This window comes from Panthera tigris, chromosome D4 (genome assembly GCF_018350195.1).
Source record: "Panthera tigris isolate Pti1 chromosome D4, P.tigris_Pti1_mat1.1, whole genome shotgun sequence".
Taxonomy (NCBI): domain Eukaryota; kingdom Metazoa; phylum Chordata; class Mammalia; order Carnivora; family Felidae; genus Panthera; species Panthera tigris.
This window is the reverse complement of record NC_056672.1, coordinates 1909803-1929056: the sequence shown is the minus strand read 5'-3', so window position 1 is coordinate 1929056 and position 19254 is coordinate 1909803. Positions and strand designations below refer to the sequence as shown.

Below are 19254 nucleotides of genomic sequence, written 5' to 3'. Positions count from 1 at the left end.
GGAGACGGAGAAAGAGAGGAAAAGTGAGACAATTTCAATTCAGTTTGAAGTGGTTGAGAAAATAGTTATTTGCGGGAAGTTAAGTTGGTTCACAAAAGAAATGTAAAAAGAGAAATCAGAGACATAACATGATGAAATATAAATGATTTTGCAAACCACTCTGTTCCATCTGGTGGTACGGAAGGGCTTTGCATGAATTATAACAAAGCAGAGACACGAAGAGAAAGCCTCAAGACAGCAGCACCAGGACAAATGTGCTCATGCTCGTACACAGAGATCTCTCTCATCTCACTGGACTGAAGTTCAGTGGAAGTGACTGAGTCTGCTATGGAGAAAGAGAAGGTACATTTCTGGAACTTCGTTACTGGTGGCTTAAGTTTTGAAACCACAGAAGAAAGTTTGAGGAACCACTACAAACCATGGGGAAAATTTACAGACTGTGAGGTAACAAGGAATCCTGCAAGCAAGAGCTCAAGAGTATTGGGTTTTGTAAGTTCTTCATACATGGCAGAGATTGGTGCTATCATGGCTGCAAGATCTCATTCAAAGGATGGGACAGCGGTTAAGTCCAAATGTGCTGTAGCAAGAGAAATCCAGAAAACCTGGAGCTCATGTAACTATGAAGAAGCTGCTTGTGATGGAATTAAAGACAATACTAAAGAATATCAACCTAGAGATTATGCAAGGAATATAGAAAGCTTTATACCATTTGAGATCATTACTGATAGGCAGACTGGAAAGAAAAGAGGCATTGGTTTTATTACTTTTGATGACCATGATCCTGTGGATAAAATTGTACTGCAGAAATACCATACCATCAGTGGGCTTTGTGCAGACAAGAAACACAGGAGGTAAAAAGTTCTAGGAATGGCAGAGAAAGGTATTTTGCTTTGAAGGATTAATGCAGGGGCAATGGATCAGAGGCAAGTTTAGAGGAGGTTCTTGTGGATGAGGAAGAAGACATGGCTTTAGGGATAGCTATAATGGGTATAGAAGAGGATTTCGGTGGTAGTTTTGGAGGCAGTACTGGTTATGCGGGACAAAAATGAAGATATAGTGATGGAGGACCTGGATGTGGGAACCGGGGTGGGGGCTACATAGGTGTTTTTGACAACTATGTAGAAGAAATTATGGAAGGGGAAAATACAGTGACTTTGGATATTACAACTAGCAACCTTATGACTATGTCTAGTGAAGAATGGGCATTTTGGTGGCAGCAGGAACACAGGGACAGCATATTGTGAAGGAAACTATGGTATAAGAAGGAGTGGAAGAAGTGAAGGTTGTGCAGGAAGAACCCAGTACTGACTTTCTTCCTATTTTCCATGGGCTTCACTGTAGCCACTGAGCCGAGAAGTAATAAAACAGCTTTGAGCTTTCAAAATAACAATATTTAGAAAACTTATATCACAGACATGCATAAATATGGAATGATATGGTCATACTTCCCCCTAACATGTAATTATCCTGCATACAAATGAAGACACTAACCCTTTTTCCAAAAGACAATGCAAAGACCTTAAATGATGTTTACTGTTCTCCTTTGATATCACATAACTTAAATACTATAATGTAAAATTAACAATATTTAAAGACTATAATATAAAGTCAATGCAGCTTACATTACATGATAAGGGGATAAGAGAACAACAAAAACAAAGATACTGTATTATGTACACACACACACACACACACACACAACCACAACCACAAACATGTTCATAACAAAATAAGGAAGAAACATTCATGCCAATTACAGTTCTCATTTCTGTAACTGAGCACATGGTTGCAGCTGATATTGATAACTACCTTTATCACTGCCCATTCCATATTCTCTTAGCCCTCAGCTAATATCTCAGCTGCTCATGGTTATTTACCTGGTGGGGTGACCCAAACCTTCATTCCTGAAGTTTTTGGGCCAGTAGCCAACCTGCCTAGATTGCATTGTTGTACTTTTCCATTGACTTTAACCACAGATAATGGCAATACTAAGATACCCTAAGGAATCTCCTCTGTTCCATATATACTCTTCCTTACCTCTATTGTGGAGTTGTTTAGCTTCTCTGGGTAGTCCAAATCAATCAGCCCAGCCAGCATAGCAACTCCTTTCTCTCCCTGTTGATTCAGAGGCATGAGGAGTCCAAAATGGCCAGATGGCAGTCTTAATTCCCAGTTTGATAGGATCATTGTTGTATCTCCTGGTGGAAGTATTCCTGCCTTTGGAACTAAGACTTCTAGGCCAGCAGAGTATAAGACTGTGGGTATAGGAGGCAAAAATATTGTTAGCAGGTTATTAGGGGTAGTTGTGAGTGATGCCACTCCCAATTCCATCCCTAGATTCCTGGACCTGTGAATCCTGGCTACGGGAGTAACAGCACCATATATTGAGTGGTGATTCAGAGTATATTTAGCCTTCTAAAGAATCTTGTCTCATTCCTACAATGTATTGCCACCTGACCGGAAATGTGGTGTGAATCACCACCCCTGCATCTTCCCAGTCCTTGATGGTAGCACTAATCTCAGAAATCCCTCCAGGAATTCAGTTCTACTTTTACTTTACTATTTTTCTAAGTAGAGACAGTTCTAGTGGCTTCCACTTGGCCTTTCCCACCATGGTAGCTCTTAACCCACAGGTCAGGGAATCCATGTGAGAATTCCTCAGCTACTGAGTCTATTTTAATGATGCATTCTAGAACTGGAGAAATAACCACAGGATGGTTTGGGGACCCATTTGGCCCAGTGTGAGAGGAATATGAGCCAAAACTCCATTTATCATGTAACATGCAAAATCCCTGATTTTAACTGGTGGACACCAGTGACATTTGAGTCTCCTGGAATTGGTATCAGTTCAGAGCCCCAAAAAGTCTATTATTATTATTCCCTTTCCCCAGTACAGAGTTAGCCTGGTAGAGGCTATAGGTTCCTTTGGGAAAGGCTGGGAAAACAACTAAAATAAATTTTAGCAGTATACCAGTATACCAGTGTCCTTCCTCAAGGGAACCCATTCTTCATTCAACAATTTCTGGATCTAACTCAAGTCTGGTAATCTACTCAGGGGCTGTGACTCCCTATCTTTATTATTCAGGTACAACTTTTGTTCTCTTGACCTAGAACTTTTCTCCTTATACAGACCAAGTAAAAATGTAGTAGGCTTCCAATCTACTTCACTTCTAAGGACACCACAATCAACTAGCCAAAGTCATAGGTCTGGAAGCAGAGAAGGGTGGTAGGGGTGGATTCTGAAGAGAATCAGCATTGTCTTGCAAGGCAACTGCCTCAAGGGAGGCCATCAACAGTTTCCTGAGACAACACAGTTAGTCTCCTCAGACTGGGTGAAGAGGTTGCTACTACTGGCAAACAAGTCTTATCAGAATTTAGGTGCTCGATGTCCCCAGATTCATCCAGGTCTTTCCACACATCCCCGTGCCAACTTTCAGAATCTCATTTCTTCCTAATCAAGAGACATCCTGCAAAGCTGGGAATTCAAAATGCGCTGTAAGTCATCCACTTGCAAAATGCAATTCTGGGTTTGGTTTTCAGCAATCTTAATCCTGTGGCGATAGGAGATAAGAGCCTCTTTCAGGAAAGACATAGACACTTTCAGGTCATTTATCTGGCACTTGAGCCAGAAATTTAAATCCCTGAACTCATCTGTTTCTTTCTCCGCTTTGTTCAGTGATATTAGGAGCAACCAGCAAAGTTCATTATACTCATTAGTTTGACAAAAGTGTTTGAAAATATATACATTGCCACTTAGATTCTTAGTTCTTATAAGTGTTTTATTAGAAGTACACAATGATGTGGTTTCATTCATATGTGGAATTTAAGAAACAAAATGAAGAAAGAAAGAAACCAAAAAACAGACTCTTAACTATAGAGAACAAACCAATGGTTACTGGAGAAGTGGGTAGGGGGTGGGTGAAGGGGATTAAGAGAACTAAGTGAAGGGGACTAAGAGTACGTGTATCATGAAGAGCACTGAGTAATGTATACAATTGTTGAATCACCATAATGTGGACCTGAAACTACTATAACAATGTATGTTAACTATACTGGAATTTTATTTTTATTTATTATTTTTTTAAGTTGGCTTCACACACAGCACAGAGCCCAACACGGGACTTGAACTCACAGCTCTGAGATCAAGACCTGAGCTGAGATCAAGAGTCAGATACTCAACTGGTTAAGAGATATGGGTGCCCCAACTATACTGGAATTTTAAAAAATAAAATAAGAAGTATCCAATGATGATATTTTATATATCTCTATTGCCAAATCACATCATGGCTCTCTTTATTAACAGAAATAGAATAATTAGTGTCTTTAAGTCTTATCAGGTTAGAGAGCCAATTTTAGAAACCCTAGAAGCAATTCAGAAATTTCATCCTTAAGATTCTATTCCTAGACGATTCTGGGAAGATGGTGAAGTAGGAAGCACCAGGAATCTGTCTCCTCATCCAAACAATTACACTGGAAGAATCTATCTAATGTAATTATTTGGAACTCTGGAGTCTGTTGAAGGGTCACAAGTTCCAGGGGAAGATTGGACAGTAAATTGTGGCCACGTTCATTCAACTCCAGCTCTTAGCACAGTAACAAATATCCCACATACCAGGAAGCTGTACTCGTGTTCTTGTAGCAGCTTGCACAGAGCTTGTGAAAGTTGAGGTAGGCAAAAAGAACTCTGTCCCTCAAGTATTGGAGTTCTGTGCTCTGATTGCTGCTTCTGAGTTCAGAGGTGCAAAGAGGTGGGCAGCCATTGTTGCTGCACTGCCCCCTGTTGTTGCAAGCCCCTCCCCACTCTGGCTCAAGTGACTTCCAGAAGATTTAAAAGTCTAGAACTCATTATTTTTCCTTCATTTTTTGCTTTTCTCCCTTGGGAATGAGATATTAATGACTAGGACATTCAAAAACAACTGCATATATGGAGAACATTACAAAGTGACAGTGTATGCCCAAGGAAAAGCTCAGAAAAGACATAAGAAGACATTAGGTTTATACCTCAGGTAGACTTTTGGCACGGAGAGGCTATAAAAATTTTAAAAACCCAATAACAATAACAGAGCAGCAAACCCTAGGGAAGGGGAGGGATTCAATTTCCAGATTTACCACATTATTAAATTCAAATGTCTAGTGTTCAACAGAAAATCACAGACACACAAAGAAACAGGAAAGTATGGCCCATTCAAAGGGAGAAAGAAATAACAGAATCTGCCCCTGAAAAAGACTTACTGGAAGATATATTAGACAAAGAATTTGAAACAGTGGCCTTAAAGATGCTCAAAGAACTAAAAGAAGCTGTGGAGAAAATCATGAAAACAAGGTGTTAACTAAATGGAATTATAAAGAAATATAAAAAAGAAATAGAAATAAATAGAAAACCTAAATTTAAAGAAAGAAATTCTAGAGCTAAAAATACAGTAACTGATATGAAAATTTTATTGTAAGGATTCAAATACAGATTTGAGCAGGAAGGAGAAAGAATCAGTGAACTTAAAGACAGAACATTGGAAATTATCAAGGTTGAGGGGCATAAAGAAAAAAGTTTAACAAAACCTAAGAGATCTATAGGACACCACCAAAAGTACCAACATTTGCATTGTGGGAGAGGAAAGAAAGAGGAGAGAGAGAAAGGGACAGAAAGAATATCTGAAAAAATAAAAGCTGAAAATTGCCCAAATTTGAATAAAGACATGAATATGAACATCTAAAAAGCTTCACAGACTCGACATAAGATGAACCCAAAGAGACCTACACTGTGACACATTATAATCAAACTTTCAAAAGACAAAGAATAAATCCTGAAAACAGCAAAAGGGAAGTGAATCATTACATACAAGGGATATTCAGTAAGAAAATCTGCAGACTTCTCATCAGAAGCTTTGGAGGCCAGGAGATAGTAGATCAATATATCCAGAGTGCTAAAAGAAAAAAAAAAACCCTATCAACCAAGAATTCTACATCCTGAGGGAGAAGCAAGACATTCCTGGATAAATAAAAGCTAAGGGAGTTTATGACACTAGACCTGCCCTGCAAGTAGTACTCAAGGGAGTCCTGAAAGGTGAAACAAAAGGATACTAGACTGACTCAAAGCCATACAGAGAAATAACGGTCTCCATAAAGGTAAATACATGTACAATTATATAAGCTAGTATTATTGTAACAGTGGTTTATAACTATACTTTTTGTTTTCTTCATGATTTGATACTAATACAATTAAAGAAACAATGATTATTAATGTAAGCTGCCATTATAACTTTAGTTTGTAACTCCAAATCTTGTTTTCTACATAATTTAGGAGACTAATTCACTTAAAGGAATTAGTAGTTTAGGTTTTCAGACACACGATGTATAAGATGTAACTTTGTGACATCAACTACTGAAAGGGGTGGGGTCAGAGTTGTAAAGGAACATAGTTTCTGTGTTATTGAAGTTAAATTGCCATATATTCAAATTAGAATGTTATAACTTAAGAATGTTGAATGTAATCCCCATGGTAACTACAAATAGAATAGCAAAATATACACAAAAAGAAATTAAGAAGGAATTTAAATGGTTCACAACAAATAAATCAACTAAACACAAAAGAAGACATGGATGTAGGAAATGAGAAACAACAACAACAAAAAAACCTATATGGCATATAGAAAACAATACAATGACAGAATAAATTCCTTCCCTATCAGTAATTATTTTAAATATGAACAAATTAAACTCTCATATCAAAAACCAGAGATTGGCAAAATGGATAAAACCACATATGCTGTCTATAAGAGACTAACCTGAGATCAACAAACAAGTTGAAAGTGAAAGGCTGGGAAAAGATATTTCATGTAAAAAATAACCAAAAGAAATAAGGAGTGGCTATATTAATATCAGACAAAACAGACTTTGAATTAAAAAGTTTACAAGAGACAAAGAAGGATACTATATATTAATAAAAGGTTCAATGCAATAAGAAGATATAATAATTATAAACATTTACACACCCACTTATAGACCATTAAAATATATGAAGCAAAAACTGACAGAATTGAAGGGAGATATGGACAGTTCTTCAATAATAATTAGAATTGTCAATACTCCACTTATAATAATGGACACAAAAACTAGACAGAAGAAAATAGAGGACTTAAACAACACAGTATACCAAATAGACACATACAGAATACTCAACCCAACAATAGTATACACATTCTTCTCAAATGCACATGGAACATTCCGGATAGGCCATATATTAGGCCACAATTTAGTCTCAAAAGATTTCAAAAGATACATATCACACAAAGTATCTTTTCTGACCACAAGAGGATAAATTAGAAATCAATAACATAAAGAAAACTTCACAAAATTGTAGAGACAAAACCACACACTTTGAAACAACCAATGGATCAAAGAGATATCACAAAGGAAATTAGAAGATAGAGATGAGTAAAAACAAAAATACAACATACCAAAATTTATGGGACACAGCAAAAGCCTATTAAAGGAGAAATTTATAGCTATAAATGCTTCCATCAAAAAACAAGAAAGATCTTAAATCAACAATCTAACCTTACAACTTAAGGAATTGGAAAAGAACAAACCAAACCCCAAGCTAGCAGAAGGGAGGAAATAATAATGCAGAGATAAATGAAATAGAGAATAGAAAAAAAATAGAGATCATCAATGAAACCAATATATCATTCTTTGAAAGGATCAACAAAACTGACAATACCAGCAGCATTTTTCACAGAACTAGAACAAACAACCCTTAAATTTATATGGAACCACAAAAGGCTCCAAATAGCTAAAGAAAATTTGAAAAAGAAAAGCAAAGCTAGAGGTATCACAATTCCAGACTTCAAGTTATATTGCCAAGGTGTAGTAATCAAAACAGTATGGCCCTGGCACAAAAATAGACACATAGATCAGTGGAACAGGATAGAAAACCCAGAAATGGGGGTGCCTGGGTGACTCAGTCAATTGAGCATCTGACTCTTGAGTTCGGCTCAGGTCATGATCCCAGGGTCGTGAGATCAAGCCCTGCGTTAGGCTCCTTGCTGAGTGTGGAACCTGCTTATGATTCTCTCTCTCTCTCTCTCTCTCTCTCTCTCTCTCTCTTTCCTTTTGCCCCTCTCCACCACTCACGCTCTCACTCTCCCTCCCTAAAATAAAAAATAAAATAAAGTAAAATAAAATGGAAACGAAAAGAAAACCCATAAACAAACCCACAACTATATGGTCAATTAATCTCTGATAAAGCAGGAAAGAATATCCAATGGTAAAAAGACAGTCTCTTCAACAAATGGTGTTGGGGAAACTGAATAGTAACATGCAAAAAAATGAAACTGGGCCACTTTCTTACATTATACACAAAAATAATTTCAAAATGGATTAAACACTTAAATGTGAGACCTGAAACCATAAAAATCTTAGAAGAGAGCACAGGCAGTAAGGTCTCTGACATGAGCTGCAGCAACATTTTTCTAGATATGTCTCCTGAAGCAAGGGAAATAAAAGCAAAAATAAACTATTGGGACTACATCAAAATAAAAAGCTGCACAGCAAAGGGAAAAATCAACAAAACTAAAAGGCAACCTATGGAATGGGAGAAGACATTTGCAAGTGACATATCGGACAAAGGATTAGTATCCAAAACATAGAAAGAACTTATACAAATAACCCCAAAAACAAAGAATCCAATTTAAAAATGGGCAGAAGACATGAGCAGACATTACTCCAAAGAAGACATCAGATGGCCAACAGACACATGAAAAGATGTTCAACATCACTCATCATCAGAGAAATGCAAATCAAAACTATTATGAGATATCACCTCACACCTGTCAGAATGACTAAAATCAATCCCATTTCCAAAGTGGCTGCAACATTTCACATTTCCACCAGCAGTATATGCAGGTCTCCATATCATCACCTATAAATATTATTGTCTTTTTTATTATCACATCCTAGTGGGTGTGAAGTGGTATCTCATTGTGGTTTTGATTTACATTTGACTACTAGTTTATGATGCTGAGCATCTGTGTGCTTATTGTACATTTGTATATCTTCTTTAGAGAAATGTCTATTCAAATCCTTGCCCATTTTTTAACTGGACAATCTTTTTATTATTGAGTTGTAAGAATTCTTTACATACTTTAAAGTCCTTTACCAGACATGTGATATACAGAAATTTTCTCTTAGCCTGTGGATTGTCTTTTCACTTTCTGATGATGTACTTTAAAGCAAAAATATTTTAATGAGTGAGGTTCAATGCATCTATTTTATTGTTGGTTGCTTATGCTTTGGTGTCATATATAAGAAACCATTGCCTAATCTAAGGTCACAGAAATTTATGCCTATGTTTATCTTAAGAGTATTGTAATTTTAACTTCTATATGTACATCTTCAATCCATTGTGAGTTAATTTTTGGGTATGGTGTAAGAGGAAGTTCAATTTTTTTCTATTCCATGTAGCCATCCAATTCTCTTGGCACCATTTATTGAAAAGAATTGTTACCCCCACTGAATTATCTTGGGTTTGTCAGAAATCAGTGAATCACATACATTCAGGTTTATCTGTGGACTTTCAATTTTATCCCATTGATCTACTGTCTACTTTATGTCAGTAACACCTTGTCTTGATACAGTAGCTTTCCGGTCAGTTTTAAAATAGAGAAGTGTGAATCTTGCAAGTTTGTTCTTCTTAAGATTTTTTTGAAATCTAGGCTTCTTGAATTTCTATATGCATTTTAGGATCAGCTTATCAATCTCTGCAAAGGAGCCAGCTGGGATTTTAATAGAGGTTGCTTTGAATCTGTAGATAAATTTGAGTAGGAGTGCCATCTTACTATAAATCTTCCAATCCATGAATATGGATTGTTGTCCCAACTCTTTAGATCTTCCCTAATTTATTTCAACAATTTTTGTTGTTTTAAGCATATAAGGTTTACATTTCTTCCATTAAATTATTCCTAAGAATTTTATTCTTCTGATGCTCTTATAAAATGAAATTGTTTCTTGGTTTTATTTTTGGATTGCTAATTATAAATTTATGGAAATAAAACTGATTTTTATATCTTGATCTTTTATCTTAACCTTACTGAACTCACTTATCAGTTAACTTTTTAACAGATACCTTAAAATTTTCTATATATAAAGGTCATCTACAAATAGAGAAAGTGTTATTTTTTCCTTTCTTATATGGGCCTCTTTTATTTCATTCTTTTTTATGTTTATTTATTTATTTTTGAGAGAGAGAGAGAGAGAATGCATATGTGAGTTGGGGAGGGGCAGAGAGAGAGGGAGAGAGAGAGAATCCCAAGCAGGCTCCATGCTGTCAGCACAGAGCCCAACGCAGAGCTCAATCCCACAACCCTGGGATCATGACCTCAGCCGAAATCAAGAGTTGGCCAGGCTCTCCATTTCATTTTCTTAACCTAATTCCCCTAGCTAAAATCATTAGGGAAATGTGAATAAAAGTGGCAAGAGAGAGCATCCTTGTTCTGTTCTTGATCATAGGAAGAAAAAACATTCAGTGTCTGAACATTTAGTATGATACTAGATGTTGATTTTTCATATATGCCCTTTACTAGGTTGATAAATTTACCTTCTCCTCAAATTTGTTCAATGTTTTTATATTGAAAATGTGTTAAGTGCTGTCAAATACTTTTTCTAAGGCTATTAAAATGATCATGTAAATTTTGTCCTTTGTTCTATTGATATGATATACAATGTTCATTAATTTTCAGACATTAAATCAAAGTTTTGATGCCTTTCTGAGAATAAATCCCACCTGGATGAGGTACATAATACTTTTTATGTGTTGTTGGATTCAGTTTGGTGGGTTTTTATTGAGGAATTTGCATCTATATTCCTAAGAGGTATTGGTCCATAGTTTTCTTTTCTTTTTTTAAGATTTATTTATTTTGAGAGAGAGAGAGCACAAATCAGGGAGGGGCTGAAAGAGAGGGAGACAGAGAATCCCAAGCAGGCTCCATGTTGTCAGCACAGAGCCCGATTCAGGGCTTGAACCCATGAAACCATGAAATCATGACCTGAGCCAAAACCAAGAGTTGGATGCTTAACCTACTGAACCATCCAGGCGCCCCCATAGTTTTCTTTTCTTGTGATGGCTTTGGTTTCATATCAGGGTAATGTTGGCGTAGAATGAGTTGAGAATGTTTTCTCCTCTTATTTTGGGGAAGAGTTGATGAAGAATTGCTATGCATTCATCCTTAAATTGGTAGAAATCATCAGCAAAGTCATCCGGGCCTCAACTTTTCCTTTGTGGTCAGTATTTTGATTACAGATTCAACATATTTTCTTATTATAGGCTTATTCACATTTTCTCTTTCTTCTTGAATCAGATTCAATAGTTTGTATCATTCTAAGAATTTGTTGACTTCATCTAAGTTGTATGATTTATTGGCAAACAGTTGTTCATAGTAGTTCCTTATGATCATTTTTCATTTCCGTAAGGTCAGCAGCAATATCCCCTCTCTCTTCATGTTAGTTATTTCAATATTCTCTATTTTTTCCTTGATCAATGTAGCTAACCATTTGTCAATTTTGTTAATCTTTTCAAAGATCCAACTTTTGGGTTTTGTTTTTATTTTCTTTCCCATCCCCCCAAATTCACATGTTGACATCTAATCACCAATATGATTGTATTAAGAAGTCATTAGGTCATGATAGTGGAGCCCTCATGAATTGGATATAGTCTCCTTGTAAAAGAGACTCCAGAGAACTCCTTCACCCCTTCTACCCAGTGAGGACACAGTGAGAAGACAGCTGTCTATGAATGAGAAAGTGGGTCCTCACCAGACACCACATTTTCCTGCACCTTGATCTTAGATTCCCCACCCTCCAGAACTGAGAAAGAAATGTTTAAGCCGCTCCCCTCAATCCAAGTTTTGGTTTCATCCAACTTGTCGGCTGTATTATTACTATTTACCATTACACTGAGTTTCACTCTCCTTTCATTATTGCCTTTCTGCTTGTTTTGAATTTAATTTGCTCTTATTTTTCCAGTGTCTTAAAATGGAAGCTTATTAATTTAATATCTTTCTTCAGTTTTTTTTAATGTTTATTTTTGATAGAGACAGAATGTGAGTGGGGGAGGGGCAGAAAGAGACAGCGACACAGAATCCGAAGCAGGCTCCAGGCTCTGAGCTATCAGCACAGAGCCCCACGCGGGGCTGGAACTCACAAACCATGAGATCATGACCTAAGCCCAAGTGGGATGCTTAACTGACTGAGCCACCCAGGCACCCCTCTTTCTTCAGTTTTAATATGGGTGTGTACAGTTATCAATGTTCATCTAAGTACTGCTTTAGCTGCATCTTTTAAGTTTTGGTGTATTGCGGCCTTATTTTAATTCATCTCAAAGTACAGTGCTTTCTAACTCCCATTGTGGTTTTTCTGACTTATTGGTTATTTAATCAACTGAGCCACTCAGGCGCCCCCCGACTTATTGGTTATTTAAAAGTCTGTTTAATTTCTACATATTTGTGAATTTCCAAACTCTCAGTCTGTTATTAATATCTAATTTTACTCCATTGTGGTCAGAGACATATTTTGTATTATTTAATCCTTTAAATTTATTGAGGCTTGTTTGAAGACTTTGTGCATTTATCCTAGTTCTTGAGAAGAATGTGTATTCTATTGTTGGGTCTGGAGTGTTCTATAGATGTCTGTTAGGACGATGTGGTTTATAATCTTGTTTCAGTCATCTATTTACTTATCAATATTCTGACTAGTTGTTATATCCATTATTAAAAGTGGCATATTAAATTCTTTAACTAGTATTGTTGAATTGTCTATTTCTCACTTCAGTTCTGTGAGTTTTTGCATCATGTGTCCTGAGTTTTGATACTAGATGCATCTATATTTATAATCATTATAAATTCCTGATGGATTGGTCCTCCTGACATTATAACATATATCTCTTTTTATCTATTAAAAGTTTATGTTTAAAATCTATTTTGTCTGAGATTAGTGTAGCCACTCCAGGTGTCTATGGTTGCTATTCAATAGGATATATCTTTTTCCACTCTTTTGCTTCCAAATATTTGTATTTTTAATCTGAGGTCTGTATTCTGTAGACAGCATATTTTTGGATCTTACTTTTGTATCCAGCCTGACAATGCCTTTTGATTGGAATGTTTAATCCATTCACATTTAACATAATTATTTTGTTCCATATGTATCTATTTTATTTTCTACATAACTCATGTGGTTTTTATTCCTTTTTCCTCCTTTACTATTTTCTTTTGCATTAAATATTTTCTAGTATAATATTTAATGACTTACTATGTTTTAAAAATTCCTTTCTTAGTGGTATCCCTAGGACTTACCACATATATCTTATTAGAATCTACTTCAGATTTATACTAACTTAATTCCAATTAGATACAGAAATGTTACTTCCATGTAGCTCTATTCTGTTTTTTATGCTATCAATCTTATACATATTGCTTTTATATATGTTTAAAAACCAACATACTACATCTAATTTTATGCCTATTATATAAGCTGAGAAAAGAAAGGAAATATAAATTTCTAGAGTTTTTAATATTAAAATTGTATATAACATTGTTAATATTGTTAATATTGTTATATTAGCCTTTCTATTCACCATTTTTGGCTTTCTTAATTTGGTTCAACTTACCATTGGATGATTTCCTTACTCCAATACAGCTTTGCTCTGAGCTACTACCTTTGTGCTGTTGAATATATTACATTTCTATATGTTATATATTCAACAATATATTTTTTTATAATCAGTTAATAGGAGAAGAAATGTGAATTTATACTCTTTTATAATAACATAATTACTTTTACTGTTGCTCTTTGTCTTTTTCATGTGGATTCACATTACCATCTGTGATCAGCCTAAAAGTCTTCCTTTAATATTTCTTGTAAGTTGGGTATATTAGCAATGAATTCTCTCTGTTCTGAATTCAGTTCTTGTGAATGTGTTTCTTCTTGTGGATGTATTCGCTTCTGGGAATGTGTTTATTTCCCCTTCATTTGAAAGATGACTTTTCTGGTTATAGAATTCTTGTTTCATAGTTTTTTTCTATTGACACTTTGAATGTGTTAATTTGTTCTGGCTTCCAAAGTCTCAGCACTTTAATGTTATCACTTTGAATATGTCAATATGTTCTGGCCTCCAATATTTCTGATAAGTCACCTAGTTAAGTCTTGTTGACGTTCCCTTACATGTCATGAGTTGGGAGGGTTGATGCTTTCAAATTTTTCTCTTTGTCATTCGAGATTTTTGCTATTACATACTTGGGTATGGATCTCCTACTAGGAGTTCATTAAGCCTCTTGGATATGTGAATACATGGTTTTCATCAAATTTGGAAAATTTTGCAGCCATTATTTCTTCTAATTATTTTCTGCTCCTTCCTCCTTCACCTCTTTGGTACTCCTATTATGCATATGTTGGTGCACTTAATGGCATTCAATGTTTCTCTGAGGTTTTGTTAATTTTTCCTCATCCTTTTTTCTCTATACTATTCAGATTGCATAACCTCTATAAATATATTTCTAAGTTTTCTTAGTCTTGTTATTTAAAATCTACTGTAATAATTTTCATTCTTGTAATAATTTTTATAATTTTTTAGAATAATTTCTTGTGATAATTTTCATTCTTCCTGTTGCACTTTTCAACTCCAGAATTTCTATACGGTTATTTTTAACAATTTCTTTTTTATTGGTATTTCCTATTTGGGCATTGTTATCATAGTTTCCTCTAAGCATAGTTTTTTCTTTAGTTCTTTGAACATATTTAAAACAGCTGCTTTGAAGTCTTTGCTAAATCTGACATCTGGGTTCTGTCACAGGCACTTTCTTTTGCTTGTTATTTTTTCTGTGTATGGATCACAGCTACATTTTTTTGCAAGTTTTATAATTTTTTGTTGAAAATTGAACATTTTAGGTAATATAGTGTAATAATTGAATGTTGATTATCCTACCCCCTCTATGGCTTGTTATCATTTGCTTGTTTACTTGTTTAGTGGTTTGGGCTAGACAAATTTAATGAATAGATGATTCTATTTCCTCTGAAGTTTGAAGACCCTGATGTAACTCCTCAGACAGTACAGCACTGGGTAATCACACAGGTACCCTGGAGTGACAAAAGTTTTAGCAAGGTAACTGCTGAAAAGGAAAGGCTTTCCTGATCTCCGTGTTACATTCTTTCCCTTGCCTTATATTACACCCATCTGTTAAGCTCCACTAATTGCTGGTTTATCACTCTATTGTTTACAACAAATTCCTGGGGCAAAAATTGCCCCACAGTCAGATATAATAAATTCAGGAAGAGTTTTTTTCATGATTATTTATTTTTGAGAGAGACAGAGTGTGAGCGGGGGAGGGGCAGAGAGAGAGGGAGACACAGAATCTGAAGCAGGCTCCAGGCTCTGAGCTGACAGCTCAGAGCTTGAACCCATGAACCGTGAGATCGTGACCTAAGTCAAAGTCAGACACTTAACCAACTGAGCCACCCAGGCGCCCCAGGAAGAGTTATTTTTTGAGACCAGTAGTTGAGGTTTGTTTTAACCCCTGGAAGTTTCTTCCTAGCTGTCTTTCCCTGGTTCTCTCTAGTAAACTAGCTGGTCTACAATTAGCTTGTTGCTTTCATTGCTTACCACCAAGGTTTTGTGTTACTGTCCCACAGAACTGAGGTCCTATTCATTCTTTATCATTTCTATTCTCACTTCATTTCTATTTTCTCTATGTTGTTCAGATTGTGTAATTTCTATTTATCTCATTGACTTCATTAATCCTTCCTTCTAACATCCAATCTATTGTTTTGCCCATCGATGGGTTGTTGATTTATTATATTTCAGTTCAATAAAATTTAAAAAAAAATTTTAATGTTTATTCTTTAGTTTTTGAGAGAGACAGAGAGAGAGAGAGACAGAGCAAGAGCCGGAGAGGGGCAGAGAGAGAGGGAGACACAGAATATGAAGCAGGCTCCAGGCTCCGAGCTGTCGGCACAGAGCCCAACACAGGTCTCAAACTCACAAACCATGAGATCATGACCTGAACTGAAGTCTGACACGTAACTGACTGAGCCACACAGGTGCCCCCAATAATTTTTAATGCTTATTTACTTATTTTGAGATAACGTGATCAAGCACAAGCAGGAGAGAGGTAGAAAGAGGAAGAGAGAATCCCAAGCATTCTCTGTGCTGTCAGCGCAGAGCCCAACATGGGGTTCTAACCCACAAACCATGAGATCATGACCTGAGCTGATTATCAAGAGTCAGTCACTTAACCCACTGAGTCACTTTGGCACCACTCTTTTTGTTTTTTTAAGATTATGTATTTTTCTACTGAGATTTTCTAAATTTTTTCATCTGTCTTGAGAATTTATAATTACTTAGTGAAGCATTTTTATGATTGCTGCTTTGAAATTCTTATCAGTGGTGTCAGTGTGACCAAGTAAGGAGCTAATATTTTATCCTTTGCCTCGTGGAATCAGGAGGTACTATAATTCAAGTTACAGAAAATCAAAGATGAAGAAAAAATCCTTAAAGAGCCCAGAGGAAGAAAGCACCATGTATATATAGAAACAAAGACAAGAATTACATCTGACTTCAGAAACCATGCAAGCAAGAAGAGAGTGAATTGAGTGTTGATAGAAATAAAATACCAACCTAAAATTCTGTACCTTGTAAAATTATCCTTCAAAAATAAAGGAGAGATAAGGAAATACGAGTGCCACCTCTTGCTACATAGAGTGGAATGTGGGTGTAAGATTAACTTCATGCTCAGCCCACTAACTCCATGGGGATAGTGGTAGTTCTAATGGTGTTTGGCTGCGGTAAGGTATATACTGTCAAAGTTTTTTTTTGCTATCTTCTCAAGCCATATTTTTCTCAGTCCTTTGACTAGAAGAAAAGGATTTTCTTGCAGCAAACCCTAGGGAAGAAAGAGAGACTGATTCCAGAGTTGCCACATTATAAGATTCAAATGTCCAGTTTTTAACAACAACAATGAAAAACTACAAGGCACATGAAAAAAAAAAAAAACATGCCCATTTGAGAGAAAAAATTAATCCACAGCCAGTGGCCCTGAAGAAACACAGACATCAAACTCACTACCAAATACTTTTTAAAAATTGTTTTGAAGATACTCAAAGAGCTAAAAGAAAACATGGACACAAAGGCAAGAAAACAAGATTTTTGACAGGGGTGATTTTTCCAAGGGTGCCAACATTTTTCAATGGAGAAAGAATGATATTTTTTCCAAATGGTGCTGGCAAAATTAAATATCCACATGCAAAAGAATAAAATTGGATCCTGACCTTATACCACATACAAATATTACCTCAAAAATAGATCAAAGATCTAAACATAACAACTAAAACGATATAACTTTTAGAAGAAAATGTTGGGGAAAGCCTATGTGACATTGGATTTAGCAACAATTTCATGGGTATGATCCCAAAAGCACCAGCAACAACAATAACAAAATTGGACTTCATCATAATTAAAAATTTTTGTGAAAATCAAAAGAGTGAAAAGGCAATCCACAGAATGGGAGAAAATTTTTGCAAATCATATAACTGATACGAGATTAGATCTACAATATAAAGAACTCCTACAACTTAGTGACAAGAAAACAACCCCGTTCAAAAATAGGCAAGGACTTGCTTGAGTAGACATATCTCCAAAGAAGACACACAAATGGCTAATGACCACATGAAAAGATGCTCAACGTCATTAGCTATTAGGGAAATACGAATCAAAACCACAATGAGATACCACTTCACACCTTCTAAGCTATAATCAAGAAAATTAAAAACAAGCATTGGCAAATATGTACCTGCATTTGTACCCCTGTGCATTGCTGGTGGGAATGTAACATAGTGCAGCTGCTGTGAAAAACAGTTTGATAAACAGTTTTATTTCTCAAAAAAGTAAACAGAACCACCATATGCTACAACAATTCCATTCTTAGGTATATATCCAGAGAGTTGAGACCAGGGACGTGAACAGTTATCTGTATACCAGTGTTCATAGAAGCATTATGCACAATAGCCAAGTGTCCATCAACAGTTCAATGAATGAACAAAATGTGCTATATACACACAATGGAATATTCAACCATAAAAAGAAATGTTTATATGTGTTGCAACATAGATGGACCTTGAAAACATGGTGAATATATTTAGTGCCACCGAATTGTACACTTACAAATGGTTAAAATGATAAGTATTATGTTATGTATCTTTACCACAATAAAAAACTTGTTGTTTTTTTTAATCAGTACCGTGCTTGAACCATACCAGCGCTAGAGTCACTGACCCCTCACACACTCACAATTCCACATATAACTTTACTCCCAAAAAACTTACCCACTAATAGCCTGTTGGCCAGAAGCCTTACCAATAACATAAATAGTTAACACATATTTTGTATGTTATATGTATCATATGCTATATTCTTAAATGTTTTTAATTTATTTTTTATTTTTTATTTTAGAGGGAGAGAGCATGCACACACAAGCCGAGGAGAAGGGCAGAAAGAGAGAGAATCTTAAGCAGGCTCCATGCTGGGCTCTAACATGGGGCTCAATCCCACGACCCTAAGATCATATGCCATATTCTTACAATAAAGTAAGTTAGAGAAAAGAAAATATTATTAAGAAAATCATAAGGGGGGCGCCTGGGTGGCTCAGTCGGTTAAGTGTCCGACTTCGGCTCAGGTCATGATCTCGTGGTTCACGAGTTCGAGCCCCGCATCGGGCTCTGTGCTGACAGCTCGGAGTCTGGAGCCTGCTTCCGATTCTGTGTCTCCCTCTCTCTCTGACCCTCCCCCCATTCATGCTCTGTCTCTCTCTGTCTCAAAAATAAATAAACGTTAAAAAAAAAAAAAGAAAATCATAAGGAAGTGGAATGCCTGGGTGTCTTAGTCAGTTGAGTGTCTTGACTCTTGATTTAGGCTCAGGTCATGATCCCAGAATCGTGGCATTGAGTTCTACATTGGGCTCCACGCTGAGCATGGAGCCTTCTTAAGATTCTCTCAGATTCTCTCTCTCTCTGCCTTTTTTCCATCCCTAAAATTACATATATATATATATATATATATATATATGAAAGAAAAATAAGGAGGATAAAATACATTTAAAGTACTATATTTATTGAAAATATTCCATGTATAAGTGGACCTGCACAGCCCAAAACCATGTTGTTGAAAGTTCACCTGTATATTGCTGGCCAAACAATGACAGGATCTCTAATTTTATTTTA

At 35.9% G+C, this 19254-nt stretch overlaps 1 protein-coding gene across 2 annotated transcripts in view; it reads right to left on the bottom strand.

The window, feature by feature from the left end:
* The window catches only part of ZNF169 (zinc finger protein 169), a 58563-nt gene extending 52640 nt beyond the window's left edge, over positions 1 to 5923 (bottom strand). For both annotated transcript variants that reach the window (XM_042963348.1, XM_042963351.1), the window contains exons 1-2: positions 5838 to 5923; positions 2038 to 2255 (exon numbers count right to left, since the gene is read on the bottom strand). The gene's annotated coding sequence lies outside the window, so the exon portion shown is untranslated. The remainder of the gene's footprint in view (positions 1 to 2037; positions 2256 to 5837) is intronic.
* Between the last annotated feature and the right edge of the window lie 13331 nt (positions 5924 to 19254).